At 39.7% G+C, this 23,215-nt stretch overlaps 1 protein-coding gene across 10 annotated transcripts in view; it reads right to left on the reverse strand.

Annotated features, from left to right (window-relative positions):
* Positions 1-23,215, reverse strand: part of rbfox3a (RNA binding fox-1 homolog 3a) — a 541,420-nt gene that overhangs the window by 443,205 nt on the left and 75,000 nt on the right. For 8 of the 10 annotated variants that reach the window (XM_067510823.1, XM_067510831.1, XM_067510821.1 and 5 more), the window contains exon 3: positions 16,662-16,709. The exons of the other annotated variants lie outside the window; for them this stretch is intronic. The gene's annotated coding sequence lies outside the window, so the exon portion shown is untranslated. The remainder of the gene's footprint in view (positions 1-16,661; positions 16,710-23,215) is intronic. 10 annotated transcript variants of the gene reach the window in all.

Consider the following 23,215-nt stretch of genomic DNA (forward strand, 5'->3'; position numbering starts at 1 on the left):
AAGGTGGTTTCCCAGTCTAATCATATAAATGTCCATCTCATCATCTGTAAAACGTGATTAATACAAATCTTTTGTTAATATGGAAATTTCAATTCTTTCTATGTTTGAAATTTTAAAAAAAAAAAGTAGGTAAATGTGGCAAAGTATTATCTTATGAGCTTATAGACTGTAACAACAATTCAACAATAGTTCTGTTCTCTGGATTCAAAATGGACTTTGACATTAGATTTATCCAGGCGTTGCTGTTTGACCTTAGCAGAATCTGGTTATCAGAGATGTTATCAGCCTGTTGCATTTGTAACGACACTGCCACTACACGGCCTTTTTACTACTATTTAAAACATGTAAACATTCAACAAGCTGTAACAAAGACATGACAAACATCAACTCCTCACAAAGTTACCTGTAGAAAAGCCACATCATAGTCAGATCCTAACCGGAACTGCCGGGACAGGGAAAACCCCTAGCTGTATAGAAATGAACAATACTAGTTTTGTTGCTTAAGAATTAGGACATTTTCACTTCCAAGAGCTGGATTTGACATCCAGCTTCTCTGTGGCTATGTGGTTTAGAAACGCAAATGCCTCTATCTGTCCATCCTCAGTAGTTAATAGCACCAATAAAAAGAGCCGGAGGGGCATAGGATGTGGTGATCCTAGACATGTTTGCTAGGTCAGTCCACGACTCAGTGTGGAGTCAGTAGAAATATGCGAATGAGGGTCGATGTGAAGCAGTGAGAGAAAGAGATGCTCTTTGAAGTGAGAATCCAGTACTTTGGATTGGGTTTGTGGGTAAATGGTCGAGGCACACCAAAGCCTCTGGGTAAATGACAAACAAGAATATCAGCAGCTAAAGGAGCCTAGCGACTCAGCGATTTAGGCTTGTGTACACTGCAGTGGTCATGGCATGTCTTACATTGAAGTCTCCTTCAGCAGACAGCAGACCTCAGCATTAAACTATTTAACAAGGGAGTGTAGGAGGGCATCATTTGATGTTATCTGAAAGACTGAGAGAGTGGTAGGCTGTAGTTTGTTATTGCTCTGCAAACCATATTCATGTCAGTTCATTAAAACTAATCACTTCAATAGTATGACAATGGGCATGGGTGACATAGGAAAACGTTTTATGCGTTCAGAAAGTTTGTCCTCTGAATTAGAAGTTGGAGACTGGCAGTACCAGTCAGTCTTTGAGCATAATCTATACTGTACAATATGTTTCTGATTCTGGCTAAGCACAGAAGTGCTGATTCAAACCAGCAGAGCCTGAGCAAGGACAAAGCTGGTTACAGGAGAATGAAAGCACACACCCAAACTCTACTAGACAGAGAGACATTTACAGAGAAAGAGAGCGAGAGGAGGCTGAATGAATTTTCATCCATCCATCCATTAACCACACATCATGTTGAGGGTTGCAAAGGTGTTGGATCCTATCCCAACTGTCATTAGAGACAGGGTCCACCCTGAACAGGTCACCAGTCTATTACAAGGCCAACACATAAAAAGAGACAACTACTCACACTTACACCTACAGGCAATTTAGAGTTAATCTACCTGCAGGTCTTTTCATTGGAAGCTCACACAAGCACATGGAGAACATGCAAACATGCCACACAAAAAGGCCACAGCTAGCAAGTGGATTCAACCAAAGACCTTCAAGCTGTGAGGCAGCACACAGACACGCACAGGTGAAGAGTTTTAAAAATGATTTGCTAATATTTAGCATTCAATAAAGCAACACATTTTTAAAACTCAATGCAACTGTGTGTGATATTATCCAACAGTCCTTCTGACTAGTTAAACCACTGGAGCAACAGTGTGTATGTTATCCACTGTGGGATATCATGTATGAGGAGGGATCAATTCAATTCAATTCAACTTTATTTATATAGCGCCAATTCACAACAAAGTCATCTTTACGGAATAAAGTCAAGACTATAAAGATGTATAGAGAAAACCCAACAATTCCCCCTTGAACAAGCCCTAGGCAACAGTGGAGAGGAAAAACTCCCTTTAACGGAAGAAACCTCCAGCAGAACCAGGCTCAGGGTGGACGGCCATCTGCCTCGACCGGTTGGGGTGAGTGGAAAGTGAAGAGAGAAAAGAACAGAGCAACAAAAAGCAACAACAAAACATCGGGCAGGTTGGTAGGACCAGTAGCTGCACGCTGGAAGACACACAGCCGGGTGACACCTGCAGAAAGGGACAGAAAGAGGGGGACAGAGGAGGACAAAGACAACTACGGGAGAGAACACACAGAGTTAATGACATACAGTGGTGACACTTGTGGGGTGAGAGGAGAAGAGAGATGGTCAAGAGGAGGAAAGGAGCTCAGTGCATTGGGGGGTGGGTCCCCCAGCAGTCTAAGCCTATGGCAGCATAACTATAACTAACTATGTGCTTTATTAAAAAGGAAGGTTTTAAGCCTAGACTTAAAAGTAGAGAGGGTGTCTGCTTCCCGAATCTGAACTGGGAGCTGGTTCCACAAGAGAGGAGCTTGATAACTAAAGGCTCTACCTCCCATTCTACCTTTGGAAATTCTGGGAACCACAAGTAGGCCTGCATTCTGAGAGCAAAGTGGTCTACTGGGATGATATGGTGCTATGAAGTCTTCTATATATGATGGAGCCTGACCATTCAGAGCTTTATATGTAAGAAGCAGGGTTTTAAATTCTATTCTAGATTTAATGGGAAGCCAATGGAGCGAAGCTAGTAAAGGTGAATATGATCTCTCTTGCTAGTTCCAGTCAGCACTCTTGCTGCAGCATTTTGGATTAATTGCAGGCTCTTTAGGGAGTTACTGGGGCATCCTGAAAGTAGGGAATTACAGTAGTCCAACCTAGAAGTAACAAATGCATGGACCAGTTTTTCGGCATCACTTTGAGACAGTATGCTCCTAATTTTGGCAATGTTCCGTAGGTGGAAGAAGGCTGTTCTAGAGATTTGTTTTATATGTGACTTAAAGGACAGATCCTGATCAAAAATAACTCCAAGGTTCCTTGCAGTAGTACTGGAGGCCAGACTTATGCCATCTAGGGTAACAATATGGTTGGACATCATATGTCTGAGCTTTTTGGGCCCAAAGACAATGACTTCAGTTTTGTCTGAGTTTAAAAGTAAAAAATTGTGGGACATCCAGGCCTTTATGTCTTGTAGGCTTGAAGCTTTATTAACTGATTATTTTCATCTGGTTCCATAGATAAATATAGCTGGGTATCATCAGCATAACAGTGGAAATTTATGGAGTGTTTTCCAATAATGTTGCCTAAAGGAGACATATATAAAGTAAAAAGTATTGGTCCTAACACAGAGACTTATGGAACTCCATAGCTAACCTTTGTGTGCATGGAGGATTCATCATTAACATGAACAAATTGAAATCTATCAGACAGTTAAGATTTAAACCAACCTAGTTCAGTTCCTTTAATCCCAAATTCATGTTACAGTCTCTGTAATAAAATGTTATGATCAATGGTATCAAATGCAGCACTAAGATCTAATAGAACAAGTATAGAGATGAGTCCATTATCTGAGGCCATGAGAAGATCGTGTGTGACTTTTACCAGTGCTGTTTCTGTACTATGATGAACTCTAAATCCTGACTGAAAGTCTTCATACAAATTATTCCTATGAAGGTGATCACATAATTGTTTTGCGACTACTTTTTCAATTATTTTAGAAATAAAGGGGAGATTAGATATTGGTCTGATCAGCACTGTGGAATGTTATTTTGTTATTAAAAGTGTATTACTATAAACCTAATTTGTATCTGTAAACAAACATTTGTATAAACTTCTACATTGTGGTTTGTGACTATGAGAATTATCATTCTTTTTACACATTGAGATTATAGTTAAAATTGTATTGCTCAAGTTTCTTATGGAAACCTGTTGCCCAAAACAAATAACAATTTTGCCTCAAGGGGCTTTAGAGTCTGTGCAACAGTGACACTCTGAGTTCCAACACCACTTTCCTTTTTTTTGTCTGGATGATTGAAGCCCTGCATGTTAACATCTAGCTCCACTCCTGGTTGATGTTAAGCAAAAAAGAGAGGATATATGTTGTTCCACTTCCAGTATATAGACAAGAAATATGAAAAGCACATAAAGCTACATATTTTTATAGTGTCTACGTGCTTAAGTTGTTGACAATGCGTCGATGTGCATAGATTTTTAAAGCTACATTTTCCCTGTGTTAAATTTAAATACAAGTGAAATTGTTTTGTAATTACAATAAAAAAGTAAAAAAAAAAAATATTATTTCTATAAACGAAAGTTATAACAATCCAATTCACCTATCATTCCAAGACATAAACAACACATTTTTCAAATATAATTTATTTTAATTCTTAGTTGCAGCCCTGTAGAGTATTTTACATTTCAAGGCTAAATTAGAAGTTGTTCTAGTGTGTAATGTGCTTTGTTATAATCATTCCTGCACCCACCCGGCCATCGTTTATGTAGGACTGTCCTTTAAACAGGGAGGAGAAGCTTGACCTATTCCCAGGATGATGGACACAAGGCTGAGCTCTATATGAGAGAGTGCAGAGCAGGCAGACTAGACAGACTCATCCACCGTGGGCTGAGAAGGAAGATTAGAGTATTGATTCTGTGGGGTGAAATTCTCAATCAGCAGACTGAGTGGGGTCACGATTGGCATTAAGCAATGTGAGGAAGTGTTCGGAGGAAAAATGGCTATGGAAGAAAGAGGAAGGAAGAGGAAGTTGCAGTAAATGGAAAAACACTTAACATTACTCCCAGGAAGTGACTTGATGGAAACTTACACAGAGTCAGTTTATACCTAATTACTCAGAATACGTTAGGTGATTAGGTGAAGTTTTATATTAATAAAAAACATATTATATTAATATTGAAAATGTAAGTAGCCAAAATGAATTTCATCTGTATGGTAGCCAGGTATTTGTTAGCACTCGTGTTGCAGAGATCCAGGAGCAAATTTGGAGGACTGGAGATAGCTTACAAGCTCACAGAATCCAGCCAATTACCTGACCAGAGGCAAAACCCTCAGAGAACTGGCCATGATGGCAGCAGAGGCCCATCTTCTACAGGAAGCACAAGCTAAAACCTTTCTCAGTAGTTTGAGGCACTAAGGGAGGCAAAGCTGTGCCTAAACAGAGCAAGGCCCTTCCACTTTCCAAAGAATTCATCATAAGACATATTTGCTCAGAGGTTAAGACAAAGCTAAGACAAGGTGAGGAACCAGACATTATCCACCCATTTGTGCTGCCCAAGTGCCACAGATTAAATCCTAAATTGAGATCCTGCTACATCCCACTAACTCGGTCTTTAGTGATATTTGAAGAAAATATTGGTTGATAAGAAACGTGCTATCAAACACAACAAGTTCAGCTGTCAAGGCAGCAAGTGGTGGTGTGCCATGCCAAAAGTCCAGAAAATTGTAGACCTAGCTCGCCTTTGTGTCTACAAGCCACACTTTGTTCCATTGGTATTAGTTGCTTTAGGTCATTTACCTTTAAAATTGCCTGAAGAGTGAGAAAATGATGGGGCATTATCTTAAAATGCCTCACTACTAGATGACAATCTTGAGCAGTTTGTTGCTAGTGTTGGAAACACCTGCAAGCTGCTAAATTATCAAGGAACTAAGTTTGGGGCTCAATATATAGCAACAAAGGAGGAGAAGAATTCAAAATGTGGGCCTGATTAACCAAGCCAAGACTGGGGGTGACGGCCAAATTCCACTGTACTTCAGGTGGGCCCCAGAACTTTTACCAAATTATAAGATTAATACCAATAATCTGAATAACCTAATGGCTTAACTGCCTTTTCTTTTATGATCACCCTTGGAGACCCTTGGAGCCACTGCTCTTTTTGCATTGAAAGGGGCCAGTTAAGGTGGTTCAGGCATCTTGTAAGATTGCCTCCTGAATGACTCCAATTGGAGATCTTCCAGGCATGTCCAGCTGGTAGGACACATTGAAAAGATGATATCTCATCTGTCCTGGGGATTTCTTGGAATCCCATTGGAGGAGGTAGAAATCATTTCTGGGGAGAGGGACATCTGGAAAACCCCAACAGACCTGCTGTTAACGTGACCTAACTCTGGGAGATAATGAAGCAAAAGATGGATAATGGAAATGAGTCACATGGAGGTTGGGTGTACAAATCACATGACTGTCACAACACAACACACAAGGTCAAGGTGCATTTACGTTTTGCAACAGAGGGACTTTTATTTTTAAAGCTCAAGAAACATGTTCAATGCTGTGTCTCAACAAGTGCCTCAACACAACCACAAAAAATGCAACAGTGGAAAATCTACGAAAAATGTAATTGATTTTTCAGTCTTAAAATATTTGTTAATAGTCGACACATCTTTATAATGTTTACAGGAAACGTAATTTTAAAAAACAAAATGGACTTCACAGCTGGAAAAATCAAGGAGAACAGTGTGGACAATGCTTATCAAGCACAGAACAGCAGCTCACACCGACAACAAACAACAACACTCCTCATTTTCCTTCAAATTCAAGTTTCAGTTATGGATCTGTCGATGTCCCCCACATAACTTGCCAGTTAGAGTAATGAACATTGCTGTGCTGGATGACTGTTGTGCAACACCCTCCGAACCATGAGGGGCTATTGAACCAGATTTGTGTTTGCAACAGTATTAATATGGTCATGTACAGTCTGACCTGTATTGATAAGCTCGTTTCTGCCTATTGATCCCTGTCAGCCTGCACAAATCAAATTCTATGTGAAAATTCTTGCTGAAAAGTACACATTCACACCCCACAGCCTTGTGCAAACATGACCCCCCCCCACACACACACACTTTAATAGAAAATCTAAGAGTTTATGCACTCACACACACACACACAGACACTAATGAGCACAGGAAAGGCATGCAACGATATGGATATGTTCGTGTTGTCTTCATTATTCATCACAGTGTTTTTCTCTCCAGAAGAGGAGGGAAAAGATCTTTTTGGGTTTAGGTATTGAAGGAAAAACCTCCTGCCTTTGCCTTCGCGCCTTCTGTCCTACAGTGTCAACCGTGCCGTACATGCACAGAGTACACACAACACTGTGAACATCATCAACAAATGCACTGAGGTGCTACCTTGATTGATGGCAATTAGCATGTTGTAATGGTAACAGCTGTTTGTGGTGTCAGGAGGCTGCTACTGTACCTGCCGCCCACCACACCATCTGCTGCCTGCGGTAGTGCAATGATGCTTGCATGTGTGTGTGTGTGTTAGTGCTTGGTGCCTAGTTAGGGCCAAGTTAGGACCATTTGGCAAAGAGAGGACATTTTTTTGACAAGTCTGAGGTTTATAACCTGTTTGAAGGATAAGAGTTAATTTTATGGTCAGGGTAAGAAGTAGGTGCAGGTTACGGTAAGTTATGATGTTAGACACAGCAGCTGGGGAATGGAACATGTCACTGAAGGTCCTAAAAAGAATAGAAATGCCAGAAATGCCAGCTTGTTAATATTGAACCCAGCCCCTTAGAGCAGGCTGTTGATTATATTATTAATGGTGCCATGTCCCTTCATGTCTCCCGATGCCATTACAATTCCATCTGTAAAGTACCAACGCACACACACACTCCATGACCCTAAACAACCCACTTGGTGTGTGTGTCTTTGTATATGACTGCCACTGCATGTGGGACATTTTGCATGTGTACAAATCTTTATGAGATTGTTTAATAAAGAGATGAACATTATGGTTGAGGCCTGGGTTAAACTTTGAGTTGTACTGATTAAGATTAGAAAATATTGTAGGATCGTCCTCAGAGATATACAAAGAAATGAGTGTGTGAGAGTGGGTGGGTGAACATGGCTGTGAATGGGCCATCAGTTTGTCCTTGGAGACTGTTGGTCATTGAAGACCTATCCATGTGTCCATCTGTGCACTGTGGGGTGAGTGAGTTCAAGTGTGTGTGTGTGTGTGTGTGTGTGTGTGTGTGTGTGTGTGTGTGTGTGTGTGTGTGTGTGTGTGTGTGTGTGTGTGCATGTGCATTTCCTTCACTTGTCTCAGTCTGCCAAGGCACAGTGTGAGACACACTGTTACTTCAGAGAGTGGGCTGACTAAACTGCAAGCAATACTGGCATCTAACATGAGAGAGGAGCACAGAGAGCAACCTGAGTTCAGTGGTCTCATATGGTGCAGTTGAACTTCTTCCACCTTTGTTACCAGGTCACACTAAGCACACACATTCTAACCTGTCTCCCAATCAGCATCAGTGGATTATGTTAAAAGTACAAACCTCATATAGAAGGTAGCATCACAAGCCCATCTTTAGATTACGTTCTGTGTAATCTTGTACATAAATAAATAATAGTTAATACTACATTAACGCCACCTAGTGGTGGAGTGGGGTCAGCAAACCTTCCAAAATCCTTCCAACATTGCCAGTTGGAGTGGTTTTGACGAGACCATAAAGTATGTCATTGTTCCCTCATTCATTTCAGTGAGATCCCTGCGGTGGCCCAGCAGGGTCTTGCAGAAAGTTGTTCTTGGCTCAACATTAGCTGCAATGCAATGTGACATGATTGCGTGCCAATGCACTGTTCTGGCCAATCAGATATGCACAAGTTTACCTTCTAGGCAGGACACCTCACAACATGAATCCTACTATTTACTTCATGGCTGTCAAGGTGGATGATATGATTTCTGCTGTGGAAACTCTCCAAAGATGTTAACTCTCCTAATATTAAATTCACATACATCATGTACATTGCATTTTTTTGTTTGTTTAATAAGCCTTTAAATTCATTCTATAGAAATGGTCCCCCAGGACTCTAATTGTTGCTTTCTGACGATTTTTAGTTTGTGGGTTTTGTTTAGCTGTGTTTGTGTCTCTAGAATGGAGACACAGAGTGACAGTTGCACAGGGAGAGCAGAACAGATAGGATAGGGAGACAGGCACAGCTGATACACAGTGCAAACTCTCTGAATATTCAAAAAAATGTGGAAGAAGGGAACTTTTTTAGATTTCTATGGGGCACATTTTTTTTGTTTCATTTCAAACTATCTGTGGACTTTTAAAGACAGAGGCAGTATCGCTCTGGTAATGATCTCTCCTTCTGTTTAGCCTTCCATTGCTTGTCCCATGTGTGGCTTGAAACCATGTATGTGCATAACCAGGTTTCTAATCAAGTTTCTCCAACAGCGCATGTGCTTAACAAAAAGCTGCAAAGTTTTCCGCTAACCAGGCAGAAATGTGAACAAACAAATACAAAAAATACCTGAGAAATCTAAAAAGGTTGCTTTACTATGTACTTTTATTTAGTCTGACAGTCCACTCACTTGCTGCATGTATACACAGATTACCAGTTACCAGGTTTCTTAAGTGCATGTAATGAGTGTTCTCTGACTGCAGGAGAAAGTCAGTCTCTCTAAGTAACTTGGTTACTTAAGCACATGTAAATGACATGCACAAAGACACCATTCATGCTGAGCAACTTGAGCTGCCATCCAGATAACATTTTTAGCATATTTCAGCAGGGCTCTGAATCAGAGTTGTAGAAATCACCAGACCTGGTCGACAGAAATGCAGAAAAAAGTGATGAGTCAATCTTCGACAGCTGAGTCATTCTTCAACATATTTTCAACAAGTGGCTGAATGCATGTGTGGCAGACTGCAAGAGAACAGCATATGGGGCAAGTGCTTGGCACCTTAAGTGAGGGCATCCACGGGCTCTGTTATGCTGTGGGCGACCTTTCGCTGGTGTGGTTTGGGAACACTACTCCCCTTTATCCTGTGATTAAGCACTTTATCAACTGATGGCACTGGTCATTGTCAGGATGGTGGTGCCCCACACATGCTATGGCCTTCACAGTCATCAGATCTTATCCCAGGTGAACACCAATGGGAGATACAATTTCCAGCACCATCATCAAAACACTAAATGAGGGAACATCTTTGTTGTAGTTGTTCCTTCCCTTTGGCATCTGTCTGTAGGTCACATGTCACTTCTCTTCACATTACTGAGTGGGCTACACGTCTGCATAATTTGTTAATTGTTATCATCACACAGGCATCATAATTTCCCAAATTAACTTTGCAGCATGACAACAGGCCAAAACATACTGCCAGGTGTAAAAAATTAATGGCATTGACAAAAACAAGGAGTCCTGCAGCAGATGGTGTGGCCTTCACAGAGCCCAGATCTCAACAGCTTTAAAGACACTCAGATTTAATCCACAGAAGAACAGTGGCCATCTTCTTAGGATGCTTGAAGAACCTACTCACCACGTTGTTAAATATGTAATGTTTCAGTGCAACATTTAGTGTGATTACAGCATTAACAGCACTTGGTTAATGTTATTGATTAGTCACTTTACACCCAACTGGTTTATTTGCCTACTGGATACAGTAAAATAGACAGCCAAATGTACTTAGTGAGTGAGGTGTAGATCAGCCCCCCCCCCAGGTGCACTTAACATTATAGCTGTGTGTGGTGAGGTGTGGTCATTTATTCTCTTGACAACATTAAATTATGATAAGTCAATTATTCCATCCTCATTGAAAACCTTAGATTGCGTTCACGCTATCGGTGACAAATCCGTTGGACAAAGAGAGCTGCTTTCATTATCAATGCAAACCCAGTATATAGACAAATACAGAAAACTGTAGTCATATAACTTATAACATACAACATAAACTTGACCCCCAAGAGCTGCAGCTTTGCCAGACCAATGCTAAGATTTCCAATGTAACCCTATCAGGTTTGAGTTTAGACTGGTTTTATTTCTATTTCTCTAATAGCTTTTGGCTATTGGTAATTGTGTTATTGGTATAGCTTCCCCTTCTCATCTTACCTGCGAGGGTCAGTACTTGGCCTGTTGCTATTCACCATTTGTTTCCTTTAGGTTTTATTACCCACAAACAAAAAATATATTCTTTATTTTTCTACTGAAAACTATCACATATGTTGTTCTTTTAGAATCAATACAGGTTGGTCTTATGAATGTTAAACTAGCTTTCTCAAAATCTTCTTCGAATACATTCAGAAAAATCATGGTAAGAGAGCTCATCATCATAGGTTCTGACTCCAGCAGTAATTGTATTTGCTCTTACTTATCATCTTGTATTAAAACTCAGAAATCTGGGGATCATCTTTGACAACGGTCTCAATTTTGACAGTCAGATAACAGCTGCTATTTCATTTATGCATCTCTCAAGAATTAGATCAGTCTTATCTCCCAAAGGACCTTGAAACTGTCATTCTTGCTTTCATTAGATCCCAGTTAGATCATTGCAATCGGCTTTATTCTTGTCTTTGCCTACACAAACTCCAATTAGTCCAGAATGCTAATGTGAGGTTTCTTACTAAAGCCTTGAGATCCTTTGGTCAACGTCTTCTACTGATAGGTCTAAGTAATAGGTCTCTTCTACCCAGGTCTAGGCTAAGAACCTAAGGAAACCAGCCCACTGGGGTTAGGGCTCCTCAAATTAGCAATGACTTGCGGGAAGATTTCAGTTTCAACTTCTGTTTCAACTTGCAAATGTGCCTTTTTTAAATTTCTGATTTAAATTTTTTACATGCTGTCACTCCATGCAATGTGCTAGAGCGGTTGCAACGCCATTTATCTGTGCATTGACCACCTTATTGTTGGATGCCCAGGGAGCACTAATATTTGATGTCATGAACACAATGGTGCCTGCGTTGAAGCCCTTTGTCATGAAAAGCTCCGGTATAGTTGGGTTGGTTGACTATAAGCAGAAAAAAAACTGGATTGGGCACCAAAACTTCTGGGTATGATTAAGGTCCTGGCACCTGCTGCTCTCAACACCACAGAAATATTGTTGTGGGGTCAGGGGTTAAAGATCACTTAAGCTCTAAGGTAAAACATTAACTCAGTCACACAGAACATTAAACAGCCTTTATTCACTGTTAAACTAAAGAAAATCACATTTTATTGCACAGCTTTGAAGAATAGGGCGTTAGATGTGATCTTCGGAAGCCTAGTCACTCATTTGGATTTTGCTAATATTAACTTGTTATCGAGAAAACGAACTTTGGAATCTTGAGACAAGGAGAAAACCTCTTATTATCTTATTATTACGAGCAATCAGAATTTGTTTTATAAAGATAATTATCCTCTTATCACAAGATAACAGCACAACAAAAGACAAAACCATCCATGTCCAATCACGGCTTCTGTAATCAAACCTGTATCTTTTGTGGAAATGTCCTGTGCCTTGTTGTGTCACCCAACATCCCAGTCCACCTCTCTATGCTGACTTTTGGCTTTATATACTGCGTCATTGCTTCAAACACTGATGCAACTTGGTTTCTGTTGTACTCGACTGACAGACCTATGCATCACCTACCTAAGCAAAGTGATACTTTTTACCTCAATATACAACGTCAAGGACTTGACAAAGTGGTGCTTTCCGAGCCCTTTGGAATGAGATCAGGCGGCTATCTCAGGGCTTAAACATACAACCATTCATACCTATGGGTAGTTTACTGTAGTGTCACTGATCAACCTTGATCTGCTTTTTCAGTAGGAAGAAACTGGAAGACCTGGAGAAAACACATGGCTCACGTGTAAACTCCACACAAAAATCTCCCCACAAGGTGACCAAGATTCAAACAGGGGACCTATATCCAGGCTATATCAAGGCAACGTTTACACCTTTGCCACAATGCTGCTCAATTATGTACTTTATAGATTGTGGTGTATAAAAGGTGCAGTACATACTGGTCCACCCACTGTCCTGCACACCTTTCATTTTTGCTTCACACAAAGTCACATTACTTTCTGAACTCACAATAAGTGTTTGCATTGCAACATATAGTGCAAGGTGCAGAACACGGCAATTCCTTTTAATTTGGGCTTACAGATTAAAAAACTAAAAAAAAATTAATAAAAATTTATAAGTTAGGTGCAGCCATTTTCTAAAACAGCTGCACACCAGTAACATGATTAAGTGGACCAGTGGACGTCTTGCTTGCCTTGATATTTTTGTTTGTAGCCTAAAGTCAAACTGCACATTATTACATGATATCAGTTATTTCACTTTCACATCTGGTAATTTACGTAAAAATTCTTTTCAATAACTTGTAGTAAGGCTTAAATAAAAGTACAAACAAGATACTGAGTAGTTGAAGCTGTTTCGAAGAGAACTGTAATCTAGCACACTAGCAAAAAGGCCTTTTTTTTTTTCTTTCACACAAATATTTAAATATTTAACACAGGCCATTTTTAGAGGGGACAACACTTGTTATTAGAAGTTGGGATGCTTGTGAATTAAAATGCACATGCAGCTTCAAAGCCTGTAGGTGCAATTTAATTTTTAATGTGTTTACAAGTTATTGCACAAGCACCAAATGTTGTGGATGCAGTTTCGGTTAATGAGGTTTAGGCTGTGGCTGTTTCGAGAAGTGTGAGGAAGGGCCGAGATACAATAACACGCACACGTCTTCTAAAGACACAAACTGGTAGTGTAAAGCTATTTTGCTCATGTTAAAGATTTCACACTTGATCCTGACACTTTAAATGTTTCAGCTGAAAGGCATGAAATGCAGCCCAGTGAAGCCAGATGTCCGTCTCATTTCGGTGATTACTAAACAATGCTCGGTTCGTGTCGAAGGAAATGCCTTAGAAACACATGTAATCCCTCTTGCATTGCCTACCTGACTGAAGTCAGATGAATCTCAGCTGACAGTTTGTAAACTAATAAAGGCTGAAGCTCCTTTGTGAGGTAACCACCTGACAGCACATAAAGTGGTAAAAATCAGCTCCACTTTTACCAAAAGTTAACTTTTATCAATTCCTGTACATGTTTTACCATGATTACTTTAATCAGTAGAGTTTGAAGTACACTTTTTTGGTGGAGTACCTTAAATTAAATAACTTATGGGGGCTGTGTAGCTGCAGACCACGCAGAGTGGCCATGCTGACCCTTCTCGACAACATCATTAAGATCACCAGTATCAATGTTGTGGCTAATTGTTGTATATGGACATGAAGGCCATACACCGTGTGACCGAAGCATCTAAAAAGATAATCATAATTGCACTTTGGACCAAAAGAGGCACAGACTACATACACCACAAACTACATAATCAGATGTATTAAAGAAAAATAATCTGAATACTTTTTTGATGTGTTGCTCTCTAAACCTTGTCTATCAGAGTGTAATGCAGGAACCCTGTTCAAGAGCCATTTGTGCAGTGTTGTATAAAACATTTGCAGAAACAGTCAAAAAGTAAAATTACTAAGAAAATGCTCTTTGTCATGTGGTTAAAAGTAAAAGCTTTTCTGTGTGTGCTGTCTAAGCTGCTGAAGGAGATGCTCAGTGGGAGGTTTGGGGCCACAGCGGGAATCTAAAATGTCAAAAGTTGGAGGATCACCAGTTATACAAGCATTTTATTTGAGTATTTTCCCAAAAATATGTTGAGCTTGGGCTGGTATTGATAGAAAAGCCAAATTTAATTGGCAGGGTTATTTGGGGAATAGCTTGCTGCATTACTAAAAATAATCTAACTTTACTTAAGCACATTTTAAACAGTTTAAAGGCAGTTCTGGTTTATGGGCCTGTGTGTGAGAGAAAGAGTATCCTATACATATACAGCCTGACTCCGTGTATTCACCCCCTTTTTATTTGACCTATTTTGTTAACTTACAATTTGGAATTGAAATTGATTATTATTTGGCTTTTGTGCTATGGATCTACACAAAACCATCCAAGTTGATAAGGTCAAATAAAATATACATTCTAAATATACTACAAAATAAAAAACAAAAAATTGATGTGCGCATTTGTATTCATCTCTTTGCAATGAAGCTCCTGAGCTAGTTCAGGTGCTACCTATAGTCCTAAGAACTCATATTTAGCCGAATTAAGTCCACCTGTCTAGTCACAACATCTCCGCATATCTAAATACCTGCTCTGAAAAGACACTCAGTCTTTGACACCAATGAGCAAAAGGTGCAGCATGAAGCAGCACGATGAAGACCAGACCAATTTTAGCAGAGTTAAAATCAGGGTTGTGTTACCAAAAAATATCTAAAACTTCCCATATCCCCCACAAAGCACCACTAAATCCATCACAAACTATAGGAATATGGCACCGCAGTAAACCCACAGACCGGGCAAAGAGGGCATTAATTAGAGAAGCCTCTAAAATAGCAAGAATAAACCTGGAGGAGAAGAAAAGCTTCACATTGTTTATCCATAGGACCACTGACCACTGTGCACAGTACACAGAGCTGGGCTTTATGGAAGAGTGGCAAGATGAAACCCCTTAGTTAGAAAAAACAAAACAAAAAAACACATAAAATAACATGTTGAGTTTATCTGGAAGAAAGTCCTGTGGTCAGATGAGACTAAAATTGCCGAGTCTGGTGCAAACCCAACACCTCTAATCCGCCACACTGAAGCACGGCGGTGGTGACAGTATCATGCCGTGGCGATGTTTTTCATCAGCAGGTACTAAGAAACTGGGGAGAATTGACAATGACCTTAAACACACTGCTAAAGTAACACTCGATTGGTGTAGGAAGGAACATTTTGATGTGTAGGGATGACCCAGTCAAAGCTGAGACCTCAATCCAATAGAGAATCTGTGGTCTGACTTGAAGACTGCTGTACACCAGCAGAACCCATCCAACTTAAAGCAGCTGGCGCAGTTCTGGGTGGAAGCATGGGCAATAATCATAGTGGCTCGATGTGCTAAGCTCCTAGATACATACCTAAAGAGACAGGGAAGAGTGGCTCTACAAAGTATTAACTTTGGGTGAATAGTTATACACAGTTTATACACAGTTTATACACAGTCTTATTAGGTTTGCATCAAAACAAAAATATTTTGCATCTGAAAAGTTGTAAGCATGTTGTGTAAATCAAATATAAATAATTTGTAATTCAATCAATTTCAATTCCAGGTTGTAAGGTAACAAAATAAAAATAGAGGAGAGGGAGGAGATATACTTCAAGGCACTGTACCTGATTTTCTGTTTTATTTTGCTCACGTTTCAGTACCTATATTGTAAAGATACCTGCTAAGTAGCATCTTTAGAGTGAAAATTTCCCTAAAAAGTAATTGATGTGATAATCAATTTATTTCTGTGGATGAATGCTTACAATTTGGAGTTTCAGTTCGAATCAGTATTCTCAGAATTATTAACAAGCCAATTTCCTGCACACACACCAGTGAAACACATGAACCTTTGAGTAAAGTGAGGCTCTCCCTGACACACCTCTCATTTCCTTCCTCTCTTCTTATTCTAATTCGTGCACTCAGTTAGTCTCCAGAGCCCTTCACCCAACACTCACTGCCTCTTCACACCTCCCACTACGTCCTGTTCCTTCTTGCCTTTCATCCTTGCCCTGTCAGGTGAGTCTTTGAAGGTGTATGTGATGCGGGAGGATGGGGGTTGATGAATTGGCTCAAACTGAAACCAAACTGAAACAATCCATCCAAGAATCTTTAATATTGAGGTGATGTCACTGCTTCGGCTCCCACCTAACGAGACATTCCTGTATATTTTGTCAACAGAGTACAAAGAGTGCTTTAAAGTGCAGGGCAGATGTATAGTGTGTGAGGTCATGAATTGCTGTGGGAGGTTTCTATAGCTCTCTAAAAAAGACTTATATGGTTGTTTGAAGACCCCTCAGATGTAGTTTGGAGAAGGGCAAATGGTGTGTAAGTTCAACGCACCTTGCCTGGGCAATCAGTTTGATGGAGTAGGTACTCAACTCCTCAGGTCTAGGGAGAAAGAAGGGGGAAAAAAACACCTTTATGACAACCTTTTGGATTTATTCGTAGCGCCCGCCTCTTCAGAAATAATGACAGGCAAGAAAAAGTGACAGAAAGAGATGCGGGACAGGAGGCGAGAAAATCAAACAACGCAACAAACAATCTAAAGGAGTGATAGTGTTCCTGTCCTTTTAAAATACAAGCATCCATTTCAGAAATGAAATGCATCACTGAATAAATCAGTCTCAGGTTAATAAAGTTGTCATGGGTTTGATTTTTCCTGCGGAAGAAGGAAGACGAAAAAGGAAGAAAACAATGACAGAAATATGACCCCGTCAGTATTATCTCTTTATTTTGCTGTTTCCACAGAGGTCACTGTGAACACAGCTCCTACAGTCATTTTTCCTCCAACCTTTCCAACAGAATTTTACCATTGCCAAGATATTTTTCTGACTTTAAATCAATGTACATAAAGGAATTCACAACAAGACTGTCATACGGCATTGAGAGGAGACTGTCCTCCTGCATACGAAGACTATGTAGGTCATTTTTAGCAGCAGCCGAAAATGACTGTTAGATCTTATTAAGGCAGGGTAATGTCAGGAGGACGTGGGGGTGTTTGGGTGGATAGCAGTGATTTTGAAGGGAAACCATGACTTTATCTAGCACCTACAGATGAACCCTAATCCACTTGCTATGTGACATAGTTTTAGTTTTGAAGGTTTAGATCCAAACAAATTTCAAGATTTTGGCACTAATGTTAGCAACTATATCTGCATGTCTGCATTCCCCCATGTTGGTGTTCTGTGGGTCCAATGAGCTTATTGAGTGAGATGCAGTTCTTTAGGTGGAGCAAAAAAACACAAACACAAACATAATTGACGTGAGTTCAATGCCTTCGTTGATCCCATGCAGGTACAATCCAGACAGGTACAAAGAGTTTTCACAACTTGGTTCCTTCAGTCTTTCGCAATCTAATTGTTATTCTTTCTTGTCTCTCTTACTCCTTTCTGTGTTTTCAGTCTTAGCAATTAAAGTCAATCTGGGCCTGAGACTGGCAAAGGCAGCTAATGTGCAATGCATCACAGACAAAGCGATGGCTGCATCACTATTCATGGAGCTAGTTTCAGCTGTCCCTCACAACAGTGACGGAGGGAAGGGAGGAGAGTGGACATGTCACCAGTGTAGAAAGTTCAACAGAGTCTCCCTGAGCTCAAACACACACACAATCCACAAACACACAAACACAGACAGTGAAGGTGTCTAAAACTGCCAGCCACATTAGTTATTTACTTATTTTTACAAATTAAAACCTTTTTTTATGTTCTTGTTTCCTATTTATTAAAGCAAACCAATGTGTACCACAAATATTATCCAGCTGTCACATACTGTTGTAGAGTACTACTCAGGTGCAGTACACTACTTTCCATGGTAACACAGTAATATACACATTAAGTTCACAAATTCACATTATAATTAAGTTTAGTCCGTCCATCCATCAGTCATCTTTAACCACTTAGCCTTTTCAGGGTCACGGGGGCTGGAGCCTAAACCAGTTGTCATTGGGCGAGATGTGGGGGTTCACGTAACGGACACTCGTGACCAGTCCAGCGTGCATCCCCGTGCTGGAGTGGTCATGAGTATCTCAGGGCCAAAACAGAGAGAAACAAAGTGCGTTTACATGGACCTGAATTACTATGTGACAGTCGGCTTTCTCAAGAAAGCTGATTTCTTAAGTGTCATGTAAACAGGAAAGCTGGTTTTTGAAACTGAGGTAGGGGTTTCCTCTGCTAGATTTGGATGTGAATGTGCGTAACCAAAGGCTGCAGATATAGACATAACTGTGTAAAGGAAGGAATAAAAGGAGAGATCAATAACAGGTGAATGCCGCCTCATTTTTGAAAAGTCTGACTAAGGTCTGACACAACACTTTACTAACACAAAGTGCCTCGTAGAAGTTTTAAAATTCACACAGCTCCTGTTGTAGATAGCTTCATGTGTACAGTATGTATATTATACTGTAACATATACAGTACAATATGACTTGAGTGTGACCAGATCAAGTCGCTTTTGTCCCCAACGTGGCTGATCCAAATGGACTGGCTATCATCAGTGGTCAGAGCATGACAAGCAGTAGACTGACGGTACCTTGACATATTTTCAACTATATTTCCAGTGTGTATAGGGGTGTGTGTGTGCACGCACATGTGTGTAAGACAGGCATCAACGCAAAGAAAGAGGCACATACAGTATATTGCAGGCTCCAGGCATTTGAAAAAAGCCTTTAGAAACAAACATCATCGCCCCCACACACGACACAAAGACGTATTATCTTTTTTGTTCACCATGGTGCACAAGATGGCTAATCTTCAGCACTAAGATGTATAAGACACTGAAGGTTATCAGTTTGTGTTACAGCCATTCCATGATATAAATTCTCTATATCCTTTCTGTTCCTCTTGTTTGACTCTTCATCTATTTCCCTGATTTCTTTTTGCTTTTCTTTTTTCTTCCCCTGTCTTGTATGGTGCCCTTGATATTCTGCATTTTTTCTGTTCTTCATGTTCTGTGGTCGGAAAAATGACAGGTATGTGCTTGAATGCATATTTGCAATGTTTTGGAATGAGAGATGAGACGTCTTGTTTCAATTTGTCCCCCACACCTTCCCATCAGTGGTTGTACTCCTCGAGCTAACACCCTCATTTTCAGTGGGGTATCTACAAGTGAAAGCATTTTAGCTGGACGTTTAAGGTTTCCAACTGGGTGCAGGATAGCACCTCTGTGTGATTTCCAACTCTACAGCCTCAGGACAAGATGCCTGGTTCAGTAACCTAATGTGACAGTCACGTAACCATTGCATCATTTTATCATATATGTGAGTGCTGTGTGGGAATAGTCATTCAGACAGCACAGGAGACGTCTTAGTCACCGGGATGATGTCTGTTGACTTGAACCATGTGGGGATAACTGCATGGCCCAGTGAGATATTTAAGGACATTTTCTAGCTTGTCAGTGCAGTGGTTTCGTGATGAAACACTCTGGGAGTCTGACTGGTCCAGCTGCTTTAAGAGGACTGAATCTGGACTTATGCTTATGATAGATTGATATGCCGAAGCTGCCCTTAAGTAATTTAGCCAAATGCAAAAAAAAGGATAAGAAAAAAAGGTCTAGAACCCAGTTTTAATGAACCCAGTAAACTAATATGGTGAAGAACACAACACACCAGTCCTAGGTCCTAGACAGAGGTTTGGAAACCAAACACAGTCAAAATCAAAACTATGAATGGAGCACAAATTGTAGGAGCCAATTCTCACAGAATGAGTACTACACAACTATTGGATTGACTGACCACTTAGAATATGGCAGGACATGACATTGAATACAACTGGTCTATTCACTCTGTAATGCATCTATTGGAAGCTCATTTAATTTCATTAATTTTTTTTAAATCAACATCAACTAACTTAACCACTTATCCTGTTCAAGATCACATGGGGCTACAGACTATCCCAACTGTCATCAGGCAAAAGGGAGGGTCCACTCTGAACCGGTCACCAGTGTATCTCAGGGTTAACACAGAGAGACATACACAGACAGCCAACCATTCCCACTCACATTAACTCTTTACAGTGTGTATAGGTGTGTGTGTGTGTGTGTGTACGCACACATGTGTGTAAGACAGGGTAGCATCAAGCCAAAGAAAGAGGCACATACAGTCAGCAGCTAACTTAACATGCATGTCTGTGGACTGAGACATGCAGTTAGTCTGCAAGATCCCTGTGACTGTACAGAAACTCTACAGAATGGTAAAAGATACTGATTCCCAAGGACCCTTGCTCGGCTTGTTTTCCAAATATCCTACCGCTGATTACCTGGATCCAGTGCATTCAGTTAATCAGAAGCTGGAAGACCTATCTTTATATAAGGACTGAGTGGGGATAGACAAAGTGAATCTATCTTTCAGCTTCTCACTGCCTTGAGGACTAGAATTAAGAACTCCTGCTGTAGAGTGTCATCTTGAGAGAATGCCTTCTAGAATAAAACTCAGAATTATAGCTTTTTAATATGCTATAAAATAGCTCTCAAGAGGAAATATTCATCATTCACCACAACCTGACAATGTGGTGAAGTAGTGTGATATGTATCACCCTGACAGTTGTTTCTTTAAAGAAAGATAACTATTAGTAATTAAAGGATGGAATTCAGTAACAAACTAATGTATGCAGGCCAAGTCTGATTTCACATTGGAAACAATATAGTGGCTTTTTGAAAACTAAGAAATAAGTCAATTCCTAAGGTCATTTGCAGTTAAGGTAAAATGTTGGCAGATATGCTCCATTAAATCCATAATTCAGTATATGAACTGCTGCACCAACCCTCTAAGCCTCTAGCCTGGATCTAAGGGCTGCTCCGCTTCCTTGTCTCTACACAAAAGAGCACCTGGCCAAGCACACAATCCTCTCTGACCCCCTATAGGTTCTGGAGTTCTGGCTCTCCCCTTGTAGGCAGAAGCTAACCACTAATAACTTCTAGCATCTGGACAGTTGTCACTAAATGCTAATGACAAACACAATGAGGAGGGAGTTCGATTGTCTGGCTGTCCGGGGCTCTAGAGAATGGTAATACTTTTGATTTGCATGTAAATATATTATACACACATTTTCAGTGATGTTCAGGACCTCAAAGCTACAGAATGTGGGCTGATTTTAAAATGCCAAATCACTTTCACTAACCACACAAAAAGCCACAAACAGCCAGACATGCAAATGCCCAGCTTTTCTCATTTTCCTGTTTTGTTATGTGCTAGCATCTATTTTCTGCGGGAGTGGAAACAAGCTCATACGGATCAACGAAGGCATTGAACTCATCTTAAACTCAAACACATACAATAATGAACCAACGCCAAATTCTATTAATAGTTGCCACTGGTAAAGATCACTCAATACAAATGTCATACAGTGCATCGGTCTTAATGCTACTGTATTTTATATTTCAGCAATAAATGAATAAAACCTCATATCCTAAAAGTTTTAAGCTGCTTTACTCCAGTACTTCCAGCAAATGCTAGAGTAAAACAATATGAAGAAAAACTGAATTTTAATTTCATATCTTCAGTGTTTAACTGAAGAATTACAGTTTCTGTGGCAGTGAAGTGTTCTCAGGCTGATGAAAACCAAAACAATTCATACCTCTAAACTCTGAAATATAAAATTAAGCAAAGTTAAGAAAATGATAATAATAAAATAAGACTATAGAAACTCAGAAGAGGTTCAACAGTGCATTCAGAAGAACATCATTTAGTTCTCTTGTACAACTTTGGGGCCGACTAATGACACAAAAATACATAACTTTGGAGTTTTTACAAGTAAGTATTCAAACCTTGCCACAAATTTTATTACAAATTTTGAAAAAGTTGAATTTTTAAACATCAATCTTCATGCAACAATCAGTAATGACAAAATGAAAACATTCAATTTTAAAACTGAAATCTTTCTTTAAAAAAGTAATTGTGACTTTTGTTGTGACCCCAATTTGTGGTCAGGCTCATCCTGTTTACTATGAATTTCTTTTAGATATACACTACTAACAAAATGTTAGGGATATTTGACTTTCAGAAATTTATAGAAAATATAAAAAGTTCATGCTACACATTATATCATAGAAGAGATATATCATAAAAGTAGAGCATTTACGTAGAAGCATGTGATGGTATTTTTGTTTATTTCAAATAATTTATGGAAAAAAAGCTAACAACAGTGGTGAGTATACCACAACAAAAAATGTCAATGTCTCAATACCTTGTCAATTTTCAGGTGTCATCTATGTCTCGTGAAGTGTGAAAATGTGAAGAGCATGATGAAAAGGACTGTTTAAATACAAATTGTCAGTGAACCTAAACATTTACTGGTGTCTGATGTCTGATCCATGAATCATGTTGTGATTTTGTGGTTATGCAATAAGTACTGAAACATTGAACAGACGGAAATGTGCATTAAAATGTTTAGAGAAGGTCAAATTAAAATTAAGTGCACCAATGAAGGTTATAGTGCACATATGGCATTGAAACTGATAAATTAATAGTATTCTAGTCTTCTGTCTGACCATTTTCTAATAACATTTGAATTTACAATAACGGACTATACAGCAGTTAGGAAAAAATTCCACTACAGCAGATGTTTATCTGAAAATGCTGTGAATAAATTTAAAGAAATTATTTATTCATCTTTTTCACCACCGTGTGTCAATACTATGGTGAGTAGCCATCTTACTCCTGTACAAATTGATTATTTAGTTGACGATTCTGCAGCCTCACTGCGTATGATACTAGATACAGTTGCCCCTCTGAAAAAGAAGGCAGTGAATCAGAGGAGCCGACCTCCATGGTACAATTCACAAATGCACAGCTAAAAGCAGGCGTCACAAAAGTTAGAGAGGAAGTTGTGTTCCACAAATTTAGAAGAATCCCTGTTAGCCTTGAAAAATAGTTTAAAAACGTACAAAAAAGCTCTCTGTGA

This window comes from Channa argus, chromosome 7 (genome assembly GCF_033026475.1).
Source record: "Channa argus isolate prfri chromosome 7, Channa argus male v1.0, whole genome shotgun sequence".
Taxonomy (NCBI): Eukaryota; Metazoa; Chordata; class Actinopteri; order Anabantiformes; family Channidae; genus Channa; species Channa argus.